Raw genomic sequence first — 20,122 nt, forward strand, 5'->3', positions numbered from 1 at the left:
ATGTTTCAGCCAGTACCACTTTATGGTGTTTTTCCTGCTCCCTTGCATACACAGCTGGGGCATACAAAAATGAATGCACCCTTTCAATGGCTTCTGAAAAAGCTAAATTAAGCATAATACCTTTGTACATGTGTCTTTATCAGAAAAAGCAGCCTGTATGAAAATATCATACTCTTGCTCAAACACTCTAATTTTCAGCAATATTATTATCAAATACAAGTGGAGCAGGTCTGCAAAATCCTTCTGTCATTCCAGCAAAATGTCCTTGTAAGTATGTTCAGATGCGCGCACACACACACACACACACACACACACACACACACACACACACACACACACACACACACACACACACACACACACACGTAGTAACACTTATTATAATATCCAGAGTATATAAATATGTATTTTTCCAACATTTTATTATGGATTTCATAGTATAACCACATAAAATAGAGGGTGGAAGTGTATATTAATATACATATTCCAACGTATGAGAGTATATACATGTATATAAATATATATTTATATGTGTATACACAAATATATCTTTTCTTATATAAAGTTGGGAATTTCTATTTCTGGTTACATAGTGATATGTGCCTGTATAGGGGGGAGTGTTTATATGTTTATTTATGTTTTTATATGTTTATTCATGAATTTACTGTAAAAATTGGGGGATCAGTGTTTAGTATTAAGTGTCTGCACCTTTAAATATTTGCTGCTTGTTGTTGTATGTTCTTGTATTTAAATCTGGGTTTCTGCCTTTTAAATTACACACTGATGACACTTTAGGCGAAACCAGTCACCAGTCTGTGTAACATGGTGCAGGCTGTGCTTGAATAAACTTCTTTTTCAGCAGCTATTCATCTTGAATTTGTTATAGAGTGCTGAAGATTTGTTGGGCATACGTATATATATATATATATATATATATATATATATGGATCCACTTTGTAATTTCTAAAGCCCAAAATCTCAAGTTTAAAAATACCGATCCTAGAAACTCAAGATATTTGAATCTTGAAATTACAAAGTAAAAAAAAAACAATGAAAATACTAAAAATTGTTTGGGGGCAAGCCCCCCTGCACCCCCCACACTCACTGCAACTTCAATAGACCATCTCCAAGATCACGCTACAGTGGAGAGAATGGTAAGCATAATGGGAGCATTACCATTCTCTTCACTGTAGCACAATCTCAGAGATGGTATATTTAAGTTGCAGTGTGCAAGGGGCTCTGCAAAAACATTGTTTTAGTTAGTTTTTTTTTTTGCACCACTTTGTAGTTTCAAGATTCCAAAATCTCGATGTTTTGAGTTCAATGTATCAAAATTCGAGATTTTGGGCTTTCAAAATTACAAAGTGGACCTATATATATATATATATATATATATAGATATATATATATATATATATATATATATATATATATACATATATATATATATATATATATATATATATATGTGTGTGTGTGTGTGTATATATATATATATATATATATATATATATATATAATATAAAGTACTTGGAAAAAAAGATTCAACCGCACCATAAACACTTTGAAATGACCGTATTCTGTGACATAACTGTACTGTAATACTACATAAAAAGGGAGAAAAATCCACTGTAAACCATGTAGCTCCAAACTGATGTCAAATACTTTAATATGCAACTTTATAGTTTCACTTAAAAGCTTTCCCAGGAACATAAACATTTAAAACAATTACTAAAGCCATGTAAATAGATAAAAGTCACATGATACAATTACATCCTCTGATGTAATTCTGTCAAATAGGACTTTAAAGATACAAATTCATTTAAACCTGACAATATGTGAGCCATAAGTCACAAAATCCATCTATAGTCCACTAATTCAGTATGTTGAACACTATCACCACCATGTAGGGATTCATTATCTTGAAATAAAATCATAAATTTAAAATAATGTGTGTGTTACCTGTATTATAAATATGCCTATATAATGCATTTGTGTTGTTTCCTATTCATTTCAGAGAGATGACTACTAATACAATCTTTCAACCTTCTGTTGGTTTGCACACTTTGGATATCTCGGATAGCTTTAGTCAATATGAAAAAGAAGCACACAGAGAAAAAATATGTCTGCTTTCTCTTTTTTTTTTGTACATTTTATGCAATTCAAACGTTATTTCAAGCATTGTAAGTATTTTGAATATTTTTTATCAGTATATTGTAGTTTCAAACATTTTGTTTAATTAGAAAGTCATTTTGAATGGTTTTAATGCTTTGTTTTACATTCATCGAGTTAAAAAAATCATTTAAATAAGTTTTAGTGCCTGGATTTGTCTTTCTGACCTGTTTGTGAGCTGTTTGAGCAGGAATAATCCACTCCTGTATATTCCTCCAACTGTAACTGCCTGCCTCATGGTCTTGAAGAAGATGTTTTACTTCGGACCTCTTTCTGGTACCACATCATTTTAAACATGCTGCTTCTGACACCATGTTGTTCATCTTGTGTATATTCAATAACATGATGAGGCTGGGTATTCATTTATATAGTTTATTGCACACAAACACATCAGGATGAAGAAAGGTAACATTAAACTAAACTAAATAACTGACTACTACACACATGCATGCTTACATTTCGGCTACTCACTACAAAATGGTACTCTTGCTTGCACATGCTCAGTACTTATATGAACATGCTCACTGACTGAAATAGCTCTTAAGGGAACATACACCCTCTGATCTACAGTTAGGTTCAAGCAAGGGAATATTTTATTTATTTATTATATTATAATGCAGAGAATGCCTGTACCTTGTGTGACACCCCTGCACTGGCCCAGTAATCAAGGAGAGTCAATCCTCACCACTAATACCAGTGAGGGACGTGCACACTGGGAGGATGACAAGTACACACACAGTAAAGTACAATTTCCCTTAAGAGCATACTGAGATCACAGTCAGTCTGAGGGTGGTCTCTCCCTTTCTCTCCAGATACCCAATAAGACTCCCCTCTGGCACAGCTATAGGGTTAAGACCTCAGCCGAGCAGTCAAGCCAAAACCTCCAGCACCCTCTCTGTCCAACCAGTGCTTCATGTCCCTGCCAAAGTAGTTCACACACACACACACACACACACACACACACACACACACACACACACACACACACACACACACACACACACACACACACACACACACACACACACACACACACACACTCTTTGAGATTTGATTTATATACAAACACACTGACACTCCTTGGGAAGGCAGGCAGAGGTTCACTAGCTATGCCCCCTTCTGCCCAGACTATATGGTAGTACCAGCTACTTATCAGCTTCTATAAGGCCTTTACAAAGGGTGACCAATTCTAGTGTGTAATGTTACTATTATCCAAATTGTAAGTGTGTCCAAGACTAAGGCTATTTAGGAGTGGCTTATACAGTGTCACAATATGCATGCAAGTACTCTAAAAGCTTAAATATCTCTAAACGAAACCAGCCACAATTAAAAGGTTTAAATATATTTAATAATAAATACTAAAATAACAAGACAATACTCAATAACTTAATACAGTGATAGAGTTCAGCATCACAGGAAATACTTTAAAACAACATTGCAGGACAGTCTCACATAAATACAGAAAACATCTAAACTAATCTTACTAAGTTCCTATCTATCTCTAAGTGAAATCACTGTAATGTAGTACTTACTATTAGCAAGGCAAATACAAGTGCTGAATGGAAGTTTCTAGGTCCAGAGACAAATACAAAATGCCCAGACTTTCTCTCTGAGATAGTTCTTAAATTAATAATACACATTACTGCTGGGTTAGCTAGATGGCATCACTATTTAATGCCTGCCTCTAGTTCCCAGACCAAACAGATACTAACATAATTTAACATGTCCCTATGAAAAATGCTTATCTTTTAGAAGCTGACACTTATCTCTTAGAAGCTTGCTTGAAACTGGAAGTTGTAAAACAATTAACACTTTTACATTTTAAGCCTAGTTATTATTTATGTCTTAAGACAATAGAAAGAAACTCTAGCTGTAGACATTCTGTCTTCTATCTGTGGTAAACACAATTGTAAAGCTCTTTACTTATTTTCTCAGTGTTTGCAAGTTAACTCTATATGTCCCAGTTTCTACTATGAAAACATACATTTGCACAGGCATATATTCCTTATACATTTCTGCTCTTTTCCAGCAGGGTGCAGTGTGGTTACATTTTTGAAGCTCAGCACATAACATACAGGTTAATTAAATTTGTACATAAGCCTATGGATCATATTAATATTTACAATGACATAGAATTATTTACAAAATTCTAGCTAGCTGGGCTGGCAGCCTTCACACCCCCCCACCATGAGAACTCAAGCTAGTTTCCCAAGTGACTCTTGAGAAACATTACTTGAGAGGGTTGAGTCTATCTGGGAATACTTTACCCCATCCTGGTCATGAGAGCCCATCTGCATTGGCATTGCTAACACCACTGCACTGCTGCACTGACATATGTGCTTGCAATCCTAGGCTCCACCTTAGTAACTTGGCATTTTGCTGGCTGGCTCAATGTAGCCATGTTAAAGGATTGTGGTCTGTAACTACAGTGAATTTCTTTCCATACAGATAAAGCTGAAGTTTCTGCAGTGCCCACACTATTGCTAGACATTCCTTTTCTACAGGTGCATAGCATTCATCCCTGGCTTGGAGCCTACGACTGAAATAAACCACTGGATACTCTTCTCCCTCTGAAGAAATCTGGCTAAGTACAGCTCGCACCCCATGGTTCAAAGCCTCTACCTGCACAACAAATTCTTTGCTGTCATCTGGCCTGGCTAACACAGGGGGTCCTCCCAAAGCTTCATTAAACTTCTGGAATGCCTGCTCACATGTTCACATGCTCACATGCTGGGGTCCACACTACCTTATTTGGCCTGTTTTTCCTTGTCAGGTCTGTGAAGAGAGCAGCTATGGTATTATAACTGCTGCACCAGGTGGATGCATCCTGTTTTCCAAGTGAACATGCCCCAAAACTCCTGTAACACTACTTGGATTTATCGAACCAGTTAGGAGATAGTTGCTGGAACACTGCTACCCCTTCCACTGAGGTGTCAGTCTGAGCCTCACTGAGGAGATCTGTCACCATATCTCCATCAGACTCCTCCTGCAATCCACTGCAAATACTCAGCACAAGGGCCTCCCTATCATGGTAAGGTTTCATCATGTTAACATGGTACATTTTGTGCCTCTCCCTCCTGCCTAGCAATTCTACCATGTAATTAAACTCACTGACCTTCTGCTGCCCTACAGCATACTCTCTAGCTCGGGCATTCCTGTCATACAAGACTTTTTTCTGCTGTTGGGCTTTTGCCAGGTTCTCCTGGGCCATGCCTGTGAGTTCCCTGATCTTTGTCCTGAGGTTTAGGACATATGCCACAACAGACTCCTTGTGGGATTCACACTCACCCTCCCATTCATCTCAAATTAAATCGAGAGGTCCCCTCACCCTATGCCCATGCAACAACACAAAGGATGAAAAAAACTGTGGTTTCCTGGGGAACCTCTCTGTAAGCAAACAACATATGGGGCAAATATTTGTCCCAATCCCTCTTAAACTGGTCTGCAAATGCTCGTAGCATGGTCTTGAGTGTAGTGTTTAACCTCTCAACAAGACCATTAGTCTGAGGATGATAGGGGCTGGTCTTTAGGTGCTTCACCCTATAGTACTTCCACAGACAAGTCAGCAGGTCTGACATGAAATTGGCACCTCTGTCAATCAGTATTTCTTTTGGGGAACCTACCCTGCTGAAAATCTCTAACAAAGCAGTTGCCACCTTTTCTGTCATGATGGAGGACAGAACCACTGCCTCAGGGTATCTGGTAGCATAATCTACTGCCACTAGGATATACGTTTTCCCTGTGGAACCTGGGGTACTCAGAGGCCCCACAATATCCATAGCTACCCTCTGAAATGGTTCCACAATCACAGGTAAAGGCATCAAAGGAGCTTTCACCTTGTCTCCTGCCTTGCTTATCTTTTGGCACTGTTCACAGGTCCTGCAGTACCCTGTTACATCTCTGGAAATCCCAGCTCAATAGAAGTTCCACATAATACGTCTCTTTGTACATGTTATGCCTATATGACCTGCAAAGGGAATATCATGGGCTATGGCTAGGAGTGACAGACGGTAGGCTCTGGGCACTACAAACTGCTGTATTCTCTCACACTCTAGCCCTCCCTCAGGGGTCCATTGTCTATACAGTAATCTTTTGTCCCAGTATACAGATTCCCCCTTCCCTTGAGAATCAGGTGCCTCACTAGCTACCTCCATCAGGCCTTATAATGCAGGGTCTGAGAGCTGAGCCTGTCTCAACTCTCTCTTTGTAACCCTTCCCAGCTTCCCTTCTACAGAAAGTCTGGTACCTTCTGATAGTAGTGCCTCACTGTCAGCCTGGGTACTACTACTGACCTCTGCACTTGCAGTTGCTCCGTCCAAGGGAACATCAGTACTCACAAGCAGCTGTGGCTCACTTTCAGTCTCATTGCTACAGGGTAGCTTCCTCTCTGAAGTAACCACCTCACAACGTGTAAAGAGACAGTGTAAAGACTCCTGATGACACTATACATTCGGATTTGTTATTTGAACTCAAACAAAATGACTATTTCATTATTTTTAAAAGGGTGGATAATATTTGTGATCTTAAATGGAAAAAGGACAATAAATTAAAGAGAGATGAGAATGACTATGCCCAACAGAAAGCCTACCCCCACACCCCTTGGGACAATATAGACAGACATTTTACACAAATAATTCTGTCAATGATAATCTGCATGTCCCCGATGTAAACAGGGATGATAATTTCGATGAATTTCACCCTGACCCTTTAGAGTATCCCCCTCTGAGGAGGTCCGAGCGACTGAGGAACCAGAGGGGGGGCGGTACGGGTTATTACAACTGGAATCACAGGGGGAGGGGGAAAATGTATTGAATGTATTAAATTAATTAAATGTATCAAATGTTTTAATATATCAAATGTATCTAATGACTTGGATAGTTCTACGACATTTGACCTTAACCTCATGACCCCAAACTTAATTCCTGATGCACTTTTCGTATGTAATGACACAGTGATTGAGGGCTTTCATGACACATGCAACATTTTAAAAAATACCTGTGGTGATTTTAGTATTTATAATTATACTGACTCTATTTTTGACCAGAAATTGGCAGATGTATTTGATAAAGGGCTTTCTTTTGTCCCATGTAGAAATGCAATACTTGATGAAATATTAATTAATTTAAAGCTTTATACAAGGAAGTTAAACTTACAGTTTTTATCTAAGGGAATGTCTTTTAATTCTATAGATCATGAACTGTGTACAAAAAATAGTTTATTTAACCCCCCCTTGAACCCTTTGATACAAACATTTGAGAGAATGTGTGAGCATGACATACGTAAGCTCCTTAAAAACAAGAGAAAGTATTCAGATTTGGACAATAATTTAACTTTATATGACAGTAAACCAGTCAGAGATGTATGCAACAATAGGGCAATCAGAGTCATGAAACCTGACAAAGGGGGTGGTTTGGCCATCATGAATACTAATTCCTATGTAGAAAAAAATGTTTGGTATATTTTATACTGATGTATATTGTGAGATTAGTTTGAATGAGAAAAACATATTGTATAGGAAAGTTAATGTAATTCTAGATGAATTATTGTTAAACAGGTAAATTAGTTTAGATGACTATAATTTTATGGCAGTCAAGTCCCCAAAAATTCCTACTATTTTTGGCATACCAAAGCTACATAAGGATATAAGTAACCCACCACCTTAGGCCTATTGTTGATGCAAAGGCATCTAAAACATATTTTATTGCCAAATTTATAGACACTCAACTAAAATCAACATTAAACAATTGTGGTTGGGTTTTAAAGGATTCATGGGACTTTCTAAAGAAAATAAATAAGGATATGTATGACGACGGTCTCATTTTTGTGACAATTGATGTTAGGGATTTGTTCTCTGTTATCCCACATGAACTGGGTGTGGAGTGGTTTTACCTATTTTTATGTAGATATACCAATATCAAACATGAGCTTGTTAGGACTATTAGAACCTTAATGGAATTGGTTCTAGACACCAATGTCATAGTATTTGAAGCCCAGCTCTTCAAACAATGCAAGGGCGTAGCAATGGGGGCTATATGTGCCCCTATATTTGCAAATATTGTTCTGGCCTTTTGGGAGCTAGAATTAATTTTTAATAGCCAATATGCTCAGTATTGGAAGTATTATAGCAGATATTTGGATGACATCATTATCCTGTGGCATGGTAGTATGGAAGAGCTTAATAGCTTTTTGTCCTATATAAAGTAAAGTACAGATTTTTTAGATTTTATGTATACAGTAGGGAAAGATGCAATAGATTATTTGGATATTACCATCAAGAAAAATGAGTATAAAAAAGACTTTACAACAACACTATTTAGAAAACCTACTTACTCTAATACCCTCCTGCACTTCAACAGTTTCCACCCACTACATCAGAAGAAATGCTTGGTAAAGGGCCAAGCTGTTTGTTTGGCCCATATGACTTCTGAATGGGAGGATTTCTTACAGCAAATTGAAGTATTGAAGAACATGCTTTTGCAAAGAGGCTATCCTGAACTGTTTTTAAATCCTATTTTAAAGGAAGTTATAGATAAAAGGCATAGGGGGTATTATTTTCCTTTACTTGGTAAAGGTATTATTCAAAATAAAAGTTTACCCAAGGAAGGAATTGACTTTAAAAGGTCAACTATCTTTAAGTTTAACAGACAATTCATTGACATTACCTAGATTATTCAGCACAACTGGAATTTATTTCACACCAGTCAAGATTATCTTGAAATAGTGGGAAAGGCCCCAAAAATTGTCTATCAGAAGGATATTTCTTTCAAAAATATGTTAGAGAGAAACAATATTATTGACACCAAAGTAGGGGGTATGTTGAAATGTGGATTTTGCCTTCAATGTAAACATATCATGGAGTGCACTGAGATTGATATTCCTAATTATGGGAAATATTTCTATAAGAAGAAATTTTGTTGCAGCAGTAAATCTGTAGTTTATCTTGCCCTTTGCCAGTTATGTCCATGTTTTTACATTGGCAAGACTATCAATGCCCTTAGAAGTAGGGTCTATCAGCACTGCTATGACATCAGGAAGCAGGACATTAAAAATGCCTTGGCAGTCCACATTAATAATAATGAGGGACACAATTTTAAGTTCACAGTTTTAGAGCAGGTATCAATGGGGGATGGGGGGTCCAGTTAATGACTTTTTAGAGTTTTATGAATTAAGGTGGCAGATGAGGACTAATGCTACCGAATACCCAGGCCTTAATAGTAACATTTCCATCAGCCCTATACTTAGACTAAGGGCAGAAGGATATATGTGATCAATATGCAGTTCACAACATATATACATTTTTATATTTTTATATATAAGCAAATATTTATATAATTAATATAGAATTTACAATGAAATGTTTCTTGTGAGTTTACATATATATGTTTTAACAGATTTTACATATTATACATCATACATTTTATGTATTTTAATGTATGTATTTATTGTATTTGTGTTTTTAGAGACTACACCTTTAAGCTGATTGCTAATTAAAATTTTTGTAAGCAAGATTGCTATATAAGTTGGGTCAGTCATTTGTAATCATTCTGATGAAGTTTTTTATTTTTAAAAACGAAAGCGCTCAACAAATATTGGTTCGTGGATCCTGGCTTGCTTCTTCTAATACAAGTAACCACCTCACCTATCCTTGCTCCAAGTGTGCAGTCTGTCTGGGTCTCCCCCAGGCTACCAGACCCACAAGCTTGTCTCCAAGCCTGACTGCATGTAACTGCATAAACACATTGTGCTCCATTATCAAAATCATTCCCTATCAGGACATCTGCAGGGATATCCTCAAACACACCTACTTGCCAGCTTCCTTTTCCACCCTCCCAGTCAAGGTGAACCCTAGACAAAGGTATTTGGAATGGGGTCCCTCTTAAAGCTCTGATTGGAGTAGACTGCCCATGCAAGTAGTGTTCCTCTGTAACTATTGCAGGCTTCAAAATGGTTATGTCAGAGGCTGTGTCTCTCTTAGCAATGGTCTCTCTGCCATTCACTAAGATAAGATATAACCTCTTGTGATAGTTTGGTACCCTTGTTGTCTCAAGACAACCTACTGTTGGAATTTTGCCATTTCCACTTACTGGGTCTCTCACCTTTTGTACCCCACCTTGCCTCCATGGACATCTATATGATACATAGCCCCACTGGTTGCATTTAAAACATTTAACCCTAAGTCCTGGATGTGTACCTGGACTAGTGGTTTCCCCTGCTGCTGGCAGATTCTGTTGGGGTAGTCTGGGCTGCCCATCATGGGTTTCTTTAGACCCATGAGCAGCACTGGGTGTCCCTTTCCTGTGCAGGGATGCCCTGCTTGCTATGTATAGGTCTCCTTTCTTCCCCCAACTCATCTACAGTAAGGCCTTGTCTATCAACTAACCAGATTCTCATGTCCTCAGGCAAAGTGCTAAGGGCTTGTTTCCCCACCAAAAGGTCTGCCATCCCATTAAAAGTGGTGACCTGACATCCACTCACCCATACCTTAAAAAATTCTAGCAAACAATTCTTTACAGCATTATAATTTACAAAGTCATGATCAGACAGTTTGGACAGAACATTTACAGATTTACCATGGAGTAAGGGGGTCAAGAACTATAACCAGAGACCTTGGTCAACATTATACCGTTTACATACCCTCTTAAACATATGAATGAAGCTATCAAAATTATCCCCCTCTATAAATTATGGAAGAAATGTACTGACATTTGTTGTTTCTAGGGTTAGGTTACTCCCTTCCCCATTACCTCCATGACTCTGGAAAAGATTCAGCATCTCCTTTTCACATTGTCTCTGCCTCTCCTTCTCCTCAGCTTCCAGGCATAGCAGTTTCTCAATTTCCTCAGTCCCTAGACACCTCAGTCTCTCTGCTGCTTCTATTTCCAAATGCTTGGCCTCCAACTCAAGTCTCTTTACCTCCAGATGGATTTTTAAGTCCTCTGCTGAAAGGTTAAGCTCTCCATTCGCTGAGAGTTGTACATCTCCATGGCCAGTCTGATTGTCCTCCTGGTTGCTATTCTCTGATGCAGCTGTGACTAAAGCTGCAAGCATGTCTGTTGGCATGCACCAGTCATTTAGCCTGGCACATCTCAGCCAACTTGCTCCTTGTCAGCTTGCCATATTCCTCTTTTGACATGCTTGCCTGCTCTCCCTGACTAACTAATCTAAAAAAAAGAAATAAAACAAGTGTGGTATGAACTCTGAATGTTCATTGCATAGCTGATTTAGAGTACAAAAACACCTTCAGCGATCACTGTACACAAGCTACAGGAATTCAGAATCCACACCACTAACAACCAATTAATATAAGATGTGGCTATCCCACCACTGCCAAACAATTAATATGTGATGCCCCTGCACTGGCCCAATAATCACAGAGCCTCAATCCTCAACACTAACACCAGTGAGGGATGTGCACATTGAGAGGATGACAAGAACACACAGAGTAAAATTTCCCTTAAGAGCACACAGAGATCACAGTCAGTCTGGGGCTGGTTTCTCATTCTCTCTCCAGATCCCCAATAAGACTCCCTACTGGCACAGCTATAGGGTTAAGATCTCAGCTGAATGATCAAGCCAAAACCTCCAGCACCCTCTCTGTCCAACCAGTGCTTTGTGTCCCTGCCAAAGTAGCTGGCAAACACACACACACACACACACACACACACACACACACACACACACACACACACACACACACACACACACACACACACACACACACACACACACACACACACACACACACACACACACTTTGAGATTTGATTTATATACAAACACACAGACACTCCTTGGGAAGGCTGGCACAGGTTCACTAGGTATGCCCCCTTCTGTCCAGATTATACAGTAGTACCAGCTGTCACCAACTACTACTATCAGCTACTATAAGGCCCTTAAAAAGGGTGACCAATTCTATTGTGCAATGTTACTATTATCCAAATGGTAAGTGTGTCCAAGACTAAGGCTATTTATGAGTGGCCTATACAGTGTCACCAAATACATGCAAGTACACTAAGAGCTTAAATAGCTCTAAATAAAACCAGCCACAATTAAAAGGTTTAAATATATTTAATAATAAATAATAAAAGAACAAGACAACACTCAATAACTCAATACAGTGAAAATAGAATTCAGCATCACAGGAAATACTTTAAAACAACATTGCAGGACAGTGTCACATAAATACAGAAAACATCTAAACTAATCTTACTAAGTTCCTATCTATCTGTAAGAGAAATCATTGTAATGTAGTACTTACTATTAGCAAGACAAGTGCTGAATTGATGTTTATAGGTCCAGAGACAAATACAAAATGCCCAGACCTTCTCTCTGAGATAATTCTTAAATTAATAATACACATTACTACTGGTTTTGCTAGATGACATCACTATTTGACACCTGCCTCTAGTTCCCAGGCTAAACAGATACCAACTGAATTTACCATGTCTCTATGAAAAATACTTATCTCTTTTAACCGAAGTTCACAGATAGGTTTGCAGAAAGTCTTCTATGTGTTCATTAATGAAAATATTTAGCATACCGAAAGAATTGTTTTTTTTATTTGTCTGTTTCTCTCCTTTTCTGTTTATGATAATTATTGTGCTTTCCTGGGTTTAACTGACTTATTTATATCCCCAGTTTGATGAAAGTAAGATACATGTGCTTTTAAAAGACCAAGGTTCTTATTTAACTACAATCTGTAAAAAAGTACCAGCTCTCATAAATTTACAGAGAGAGTTACTTACCAGTTTCTAGATACCTGTTTTGTTATCTAGCTTTAATAACTAACCTTTTTGAATATAGCTTATTGTGAGATACATATGCAGTCAGTAATCATGAACTTTGGTATACATTTGTTGTTCATATGCATCGTTCTATCTAGGTATACATAGGTATAGCTCTATATGACTAACACACAACCACCCTTAAAATATGTACTCTAAATATGTGAACTCTTTCCATTTTGTTGTGATCACCCTTGCACATGTATTGATACATTTTTATTGTTGACAGCAGTTTTGCATAACAGTATATAGGGGTCTGATGTATTCAAACCTACTTTGTCTGTGCATCTATAGCATTTGCTATTCAACTGTTGCATATTGCTGTGTTGTCTGTGCCATTTATACATATACATGTTTATAGTTGTGCTTAGCATAATATGTATAGAAGTCAGATATTAGTAATTTCTTTATTTGTTATTGCCAGGACTTGCGATACCTGTTTAATGTATAGAGAGAGTTACTTACTAGTTTTTGGATAGTTATTGTGCTCTCTAGTTTAAATCTTAATAGCTTTTACTTAAAATTGTTAATAGTTCCATGTTTTTTATTAATAAATACAGAAAGTGCCAAGTGGAAGGCAGGCAGGCAAAACATGATCACTTCTTCTTAAAAAAATAGGGTACTACAATTGCAACTTATAAATGCATGTTGATATCCCAAAATATATACAAAAAATATATATATATATATATATATATATATATATATATATATATATATATATATATATATATATATATATATATATATATATATATTTTGGGATATCAACATGCATTTATAAGTTGTGATTGTAGTACCCTATTTTTTTACATATATATTTTTAATACATACATCTATTTATTTAGCTTGATTCTACTTATTTCCATTTAACCACTTATTTATTTATTTATTTAAACATTTGCTCATACATTTCTTATGCATTTATACTTTAAATATTTGATTTTGTGAGATAGCAATGAAATAGTATGAAATAATTTTTATGCCATTTTTCTGCTAGTATTTGGATGCATTTATAACTGGTACGCTATTGTTCTGGTTTCGGCACATTGCTGCTTGATTTTAACACTGTCACTTTATGAATGGTCAACTTTGTTAATAGGAAATGATGTCATCTAGGTTCTTGTTTTAAATTTGGTTCTGTTTGTATTAGTTTTATCTGATGAAGTCTCTTTGACTGTCTAAAGTGAGACGAAAGTGCTTATTTTTTATTACTTTTTATTTTAACAATAAACAACTTGGTTTCTCTAAGAAGAAGTGATCGTGTTTTGCCTGCCTGCCTGCCTTCAACCTGGCACTTTCTGGATTTACAGGTTTTGCTTTGCCTTGGCATGTTTTCTATGTTTTTTATTAACTCTATCTGGAAAACATTTTAGACTCATAGTTAAACATAAGCTACCTAAAGGCATTACTATTTTCCTACTCCGGTAACAATACACTAGGTCTTTTGTTTTAAAATTACTCTCTGATTAGGTTGTATGAAAATAATTACTTATAATATACATAATTATCACAAATAGCTTATAAACTTTAATTTCACACATGATATTTCACTACTCAAATCCGTAACAATTCTAAGGAGTAGCCTTTTATTTTTCTCACTTCTTATTACATTCTATACAGTTATTGTAATGGCAGTAGCACATAACAGACATAGATTATTGTTCTTAGGATGGACAAAGGTGGTTTTGAGGAACTTCTCATTGAAGTAGGAATTAAATATTCCATGTTTAGACTTGTAAATAGTTTTAAATGTTTTACAGTTATACTCAGTGTTCGTGTTATGTTCATAACAGAATCTTTACTAACACAATCTATAGGAATGTTTTCATATAAATGTTTGTCCTTAAATGTAAATGGACTCAACAATCCTATAAAGAGAGGAAGCTTAACCAAATATTTGAAAATTAAGAAAGTAGATATTGCATTCTTGCAAAAAACTCATATAATAGAAGAAGATTTGAATAAGATGTCTTTTAATGGCTACTCTATACTTGCAGAATCTCATTTTTGAACCAAAAGAAGAGGCACCATGATATTGTGGAGGAAAACACTACCAGTACCTAAAATAATTGACATGTATTCAGACAAAAATGACATGTTCTGCTTAATTATTCTAGAAATAAATGAAAAACTAATCACATTAGCCAATACTTATTGGATACCCAGTGTCGGTGCTGCAACAGCGAATAAATATCTTGACTTACTTGCAATCAAATCTAAGGGAGAAATAATATATGCAGGTGATTTTAACTGTATTCTCTCCAGAAGTGACACTACTAAATGTGATAAGGTTAAGATATCTACACCTGCTAAAAGATTGAACAACTTCATCAATAATTCAAATATAAGAGATATTTATGAAAAAATAGAAACAAAATCCCTAAAATAAACATATTACTCATACATATTCAATACACAAGCTACCATCGATAAGGTATTGGTTACAGATTATTTATTCTCAAAAATTCAGGAAGTTTTCATTAGCTCCTCTCCAATGTCCGAACACAACGCTATTTTCTTTAAAATCCACATGAAATCTAGTCATCTTGTATATTGGCAAAGAATACCAGCATACATTGTTAAGATAATTGGGTTTAAGGAATGGTTACTGAAAGAAATCAAAATATTTCTAGACATAAATGACAATGATAGTACTTCTAAAGTTATTGTCTGGGATATGCTGAAATCTTACATTTTTGGTAAAATCAAAGCCTGGTACCTAAACAAGCAAAAGGAATGACATAGTATGCTATGGAGAATAATACAATCAAAATTTGATAAAATAAAAAGAAATCTAAATAATGAATACATAAACACAAATACAGAACTGAAACAATTAAACCTTGATTACATGGAAATTCTTAATCACAAAGTAGCAATAAATTTAGAAAGAATCAAATTACAGTCTTACTCTGTTAACCCAAAATACATGCATAGATTAGCTGTGAAATCAAAAAACTTAACCAATGTTAATCATATAAGGAAAAGTATTAATAAAACTAAAAATAAAAATAAAATTGTAACAGATTTAGAAGATATTCTTGAGACTTTCAGAAAACATCACAAAATAATAAATAACACAAATCCAAATATTAATAACAATGTCCCAAAAGATAACTTCTTAAATGAGAACACAAGCAACAAACTATCAATAGAACAGAATACCAAACTTCTCAAACCAATAACATTAAGTGAACTAAAAGAGAGGATTCAAAGCCTTAAGAACAATAAAGCCCCAGGATTAGATGGATTAATAGGAGAAATTTATAAAGTACTCACAGACGATACATTAAAGATACTTTTACAAGCTTTTGAGGAATTCAGAAAAAAGACAAGCTCATTCCCTTCCTGGAAATATGCCATGATTTCCCCTATCCTAAAACAGGACAAACCCCCCAAAATAGTAACTTTGTATCATCCCATTTCACTATTAAATGTGGACTATAACATTCTTACATCAATATTAGCTAACAGATTAAATACACTGATGCCTAACTTAATAGGTGATGATCAAACAGGCTTCATCCTCAATAGAAGACTACAAGACAATGTTATCAGGCTCCTTTCCTTAGTAGATCATGCTAACAGGAAAAAAAAGAACTATCAATTATTAGCCTAGACTTAAACAAGGCTTTTGACTCTATAAATTGGTCCTATTTATTTAAAGTATTAGAAGTATATAACTTCTCCCTTAACTTTATCGCTATAATTAACAGATTATATGTTAACTCAATATTGTACATCAGAATTGACACTTTTTTATCAGGTCCATTCAACATCCTAAAAGGTAGTAAACAAGGCTGCCCACTCTCCCCTTTATTATTTGCCCTATCAGTAGAACCTCTAGCTAACTTCATAAGAGCAAATTCTAATATAAGGGGATTTTCTGTTAGTCCAAGCTACATTTATAAAATACAACTTTTTGCGGACGATGTCATGCTAACAATTGGAAATATAGATTCCTCTATAGATCATATAACAAAATCCCTGCAAGTTTCAGGCCTAAGCTTTAATCACACCAAAACAGAAATATTATTAATAAATAAAAAAGTAAACACTTTACTAAGAAAATACAACAATTTTAACTGGGAAAATGACACCATTAAGTACTTAGGAATATACATAAAGTCAAACTGGAATAATACTTTAAAAACAAATTACAAATATCTATTATCCACAGTTAAGGAATTTTTAAATAGATGGAATAAAATGTATGTCACAATAGAAGAAAAACTGTCATTAATAAAAATGATTATATAACCCAAACTTTTGTTCTACTTCCAAACTTTAATTGCCTCCCCATCCAAAAAGTTAATGAAGCAACTCAATTCTATGTTAATAAATTTCCTATGGTTTCCTCAAAAGCCAAGAATCAGCCATGCTTGGCACTACAGAAGCTGGAAAGATGGGGGAATAGCTTTCCCAAATTTAGAACTTTATGTGGAATTGACCATACTTAATGTGATGAGCCAACAATTAAACTCCAAATATAGTTCTAATTGGAAACATCTCCATGTAAGTATCTTATTATCTGACATAGACATAAATATTGACAATAATATGTTCTCAGAAAATAAAAAAAAAATCTTCCTTGTTGTCAAAGAACATTTCTACAATACCAATAAGAATAAAAAATAATTCTCTTTTCACTAATTATATATTAGATGATTTTTAAAAGATAATAAACAAAAATCATATGAAAAAAGCTTAATATTTTTAATATTTCCCATAGCATACATGAAGACATGTCTGGACTATTTCAATGTATCTAAAATAAAAGTAATGGAAGAAAATGGCTTAGTTTTCTGGCACCAGTTTCTCTGCAATAATAGTATCCATGAAACATGTTCTCTTACGGCCAGGTATAATATAAAGCACAACAACTGGATGAACATACAAATATTTAGGGAATACATAGTTAATGAATTCAAAATATGTCATATCACCAGCACAATACCTTTACCTAAAATACTTTCTCTTCTTTGTGAAATAAACACTTTGCACATTAATAATATTCTATCATTGTCAAGTATATATAAATTTTTAAGAACCAATATGCAAATCCCAGAGGACTCCTTATGGAATTTCACAGAGGGAATAAACACATCCATTTTTTCAGATAGTGATATTAATTAGTACTTAAATCAATTAGTAGCACAACATCATCCCCTTCTTGGAAAATATTCACTTGGAAGTACAACCATATGAGCTTTATTACCTCACATAAGATGGACTTGATATAAAAAAATAATCTTAATAAATGTTGGAGATGTGAGGAAATACTTTTTGCAGATTGGGTACACATTTCTTACATGTAAAATGGTAACTCCATTCTGGACAGAGTTCAGAAATTTCATAAAAGCATTGTGGCCAGACAAGTGTGAAGTATCTGACTCATTTTTACTGTTCAATGCACTGATACCAACACATATCCCCCAAATACAGGTGCACCTTCTTTGGTTCTTGCTTGCAAATGCAAGAAAAATCATTACGTCAAATTGGAAGTACAAAGAAAATCCTATAATTTACAGATTTTTTTGGCTATTAGCTAAACTTGTATGTAATACGAAGTTGCAAACTATTTCTGAAATAGCTACTAAGATAACACATAAAAAATTAACTTGGTTGAAGCTTGAAAAACTACTAGATAAAATGTAATCACAACAATGACATTATGTCTGTTATGAACATTGTAAATAGTTATTGTTCCATGTTATGATGATTTTAAGACATATATTGTGCATATTTACATATCATATTTCTTGTATTATTTTATTATATGAAAATCAATAAAAATGTTTAAAAAAAAATACTTATCTCTTAGAAGCTGACACTTATCTCTTAGAAGCTTGCCTGAAACTGGAAGTCGTAAAACAATTAACACTTTTACATTTTAAACCTAGTAATTTTTTCTGTCTTAAGACAATAGAAAGAAACTCTAGCTGTAGACATTCTGTCTTCTAGCTGCAGTAAACACAACTGTAAAACTCTTTAGTTAGTTTCTCATTGTTTGCAAGTGAATTCTACATGTCCCAATTTCTACTATGAAAACACACATTTGCACAGGCATATAGTCCATATACATTTCTGCTCTTTTCCAGCAGGGTGCACTGTGGTTACATTCTTGAAGCTCAGCACATAACATATAGGTTACTTACATTTGTAGACAAGCCTATGGATCATATTAATATTTACAATGACATAGAATTATTTACAAAATTCTAGCTAGCTGGGCTGGCAACCTTCACACCTTGAATAAGGAATTGGTGTTTCTTATTATTTGTGCAGAAGAGTTTTTGTTTAAAAAAGAGATTAATAAGAGAAAGGAGGTATAAGAGAAGGGTGTGTAGAGAAAGTAAGTGTTTTGTAGCTGAGTAGCTTGGTGAGTTTTGTCTTGCATCTATATGGTAAGAACATATTTAACATGTTAAATAATAATAAAAAGAGGTTATGGTGTGTCTGTGTGTGTGTGTGTGTGTGGGGGGGTCAAGTCCTTGTTCACATCCTCATGCATTGCTTTGGTGGGCATCTTTAAATGTTTTGCTCCAGCTATGCGTTGTGTGGTGGTTTCAGTGTTTGTCTTTGAATGTACAGGTGGTGAGTCTGATACTGAGAAACTTTTTTTTTTAAAACTCTTCTTCTGGGTGTTTCAGAAGTGTCTATTGCTTTGCCTTTCAGATGCTGTGTTCTCTCTTATAACTGGAAGGTCATGAGTTCAAATATATATAATAATACAATAAAGATAATTAGCAATAAGAGAACAGCAGCGCTGTATGCCCATGAACATTTCTGGTATGTCTTGCTCTTCGCCTGCTTGATAGTTGGCAGGTTCACTATTTTTGCAGCAATGGTGAAAAAGTCCATGATGATTATTGGCAGATAAAGTATTAAAAAAGGGAATGAAACAAATATAAATGTTGGAAATCTCAGGTGGTTATTATCAGTGGTGCTTTGCTAATAGATGGAGTAGACTTCACATTGACCATTGTACTACTATGAGATGAAATACTCCACAATTGCAAAAGGTGGGTTGTGAACAGATTTTGTTGAATACTGGGCAGAAAGGTGCCCTTGTGCAGGTCCTCTGGCACATCATTAAATACAGAAATCAATTAAAAAAGAGAATAAATAAATAAAGTTGTGAACACCCAAAAGTTGTTTTG

The sequence above is a fragment of the Protopterus annectens genome, chromosome 8.part0 (assembly GCF_019279795.1).
Source record: "Protopterus annectens isolate FY-2018-M chromosome 8.part0, PAN1.0, whole genome shotgun sequence".
NCBI lineage: Eukaryota > Metazoa > Chordata > Ceratodontiformes > Protopteridae > Protopterus > Protopterus annectens.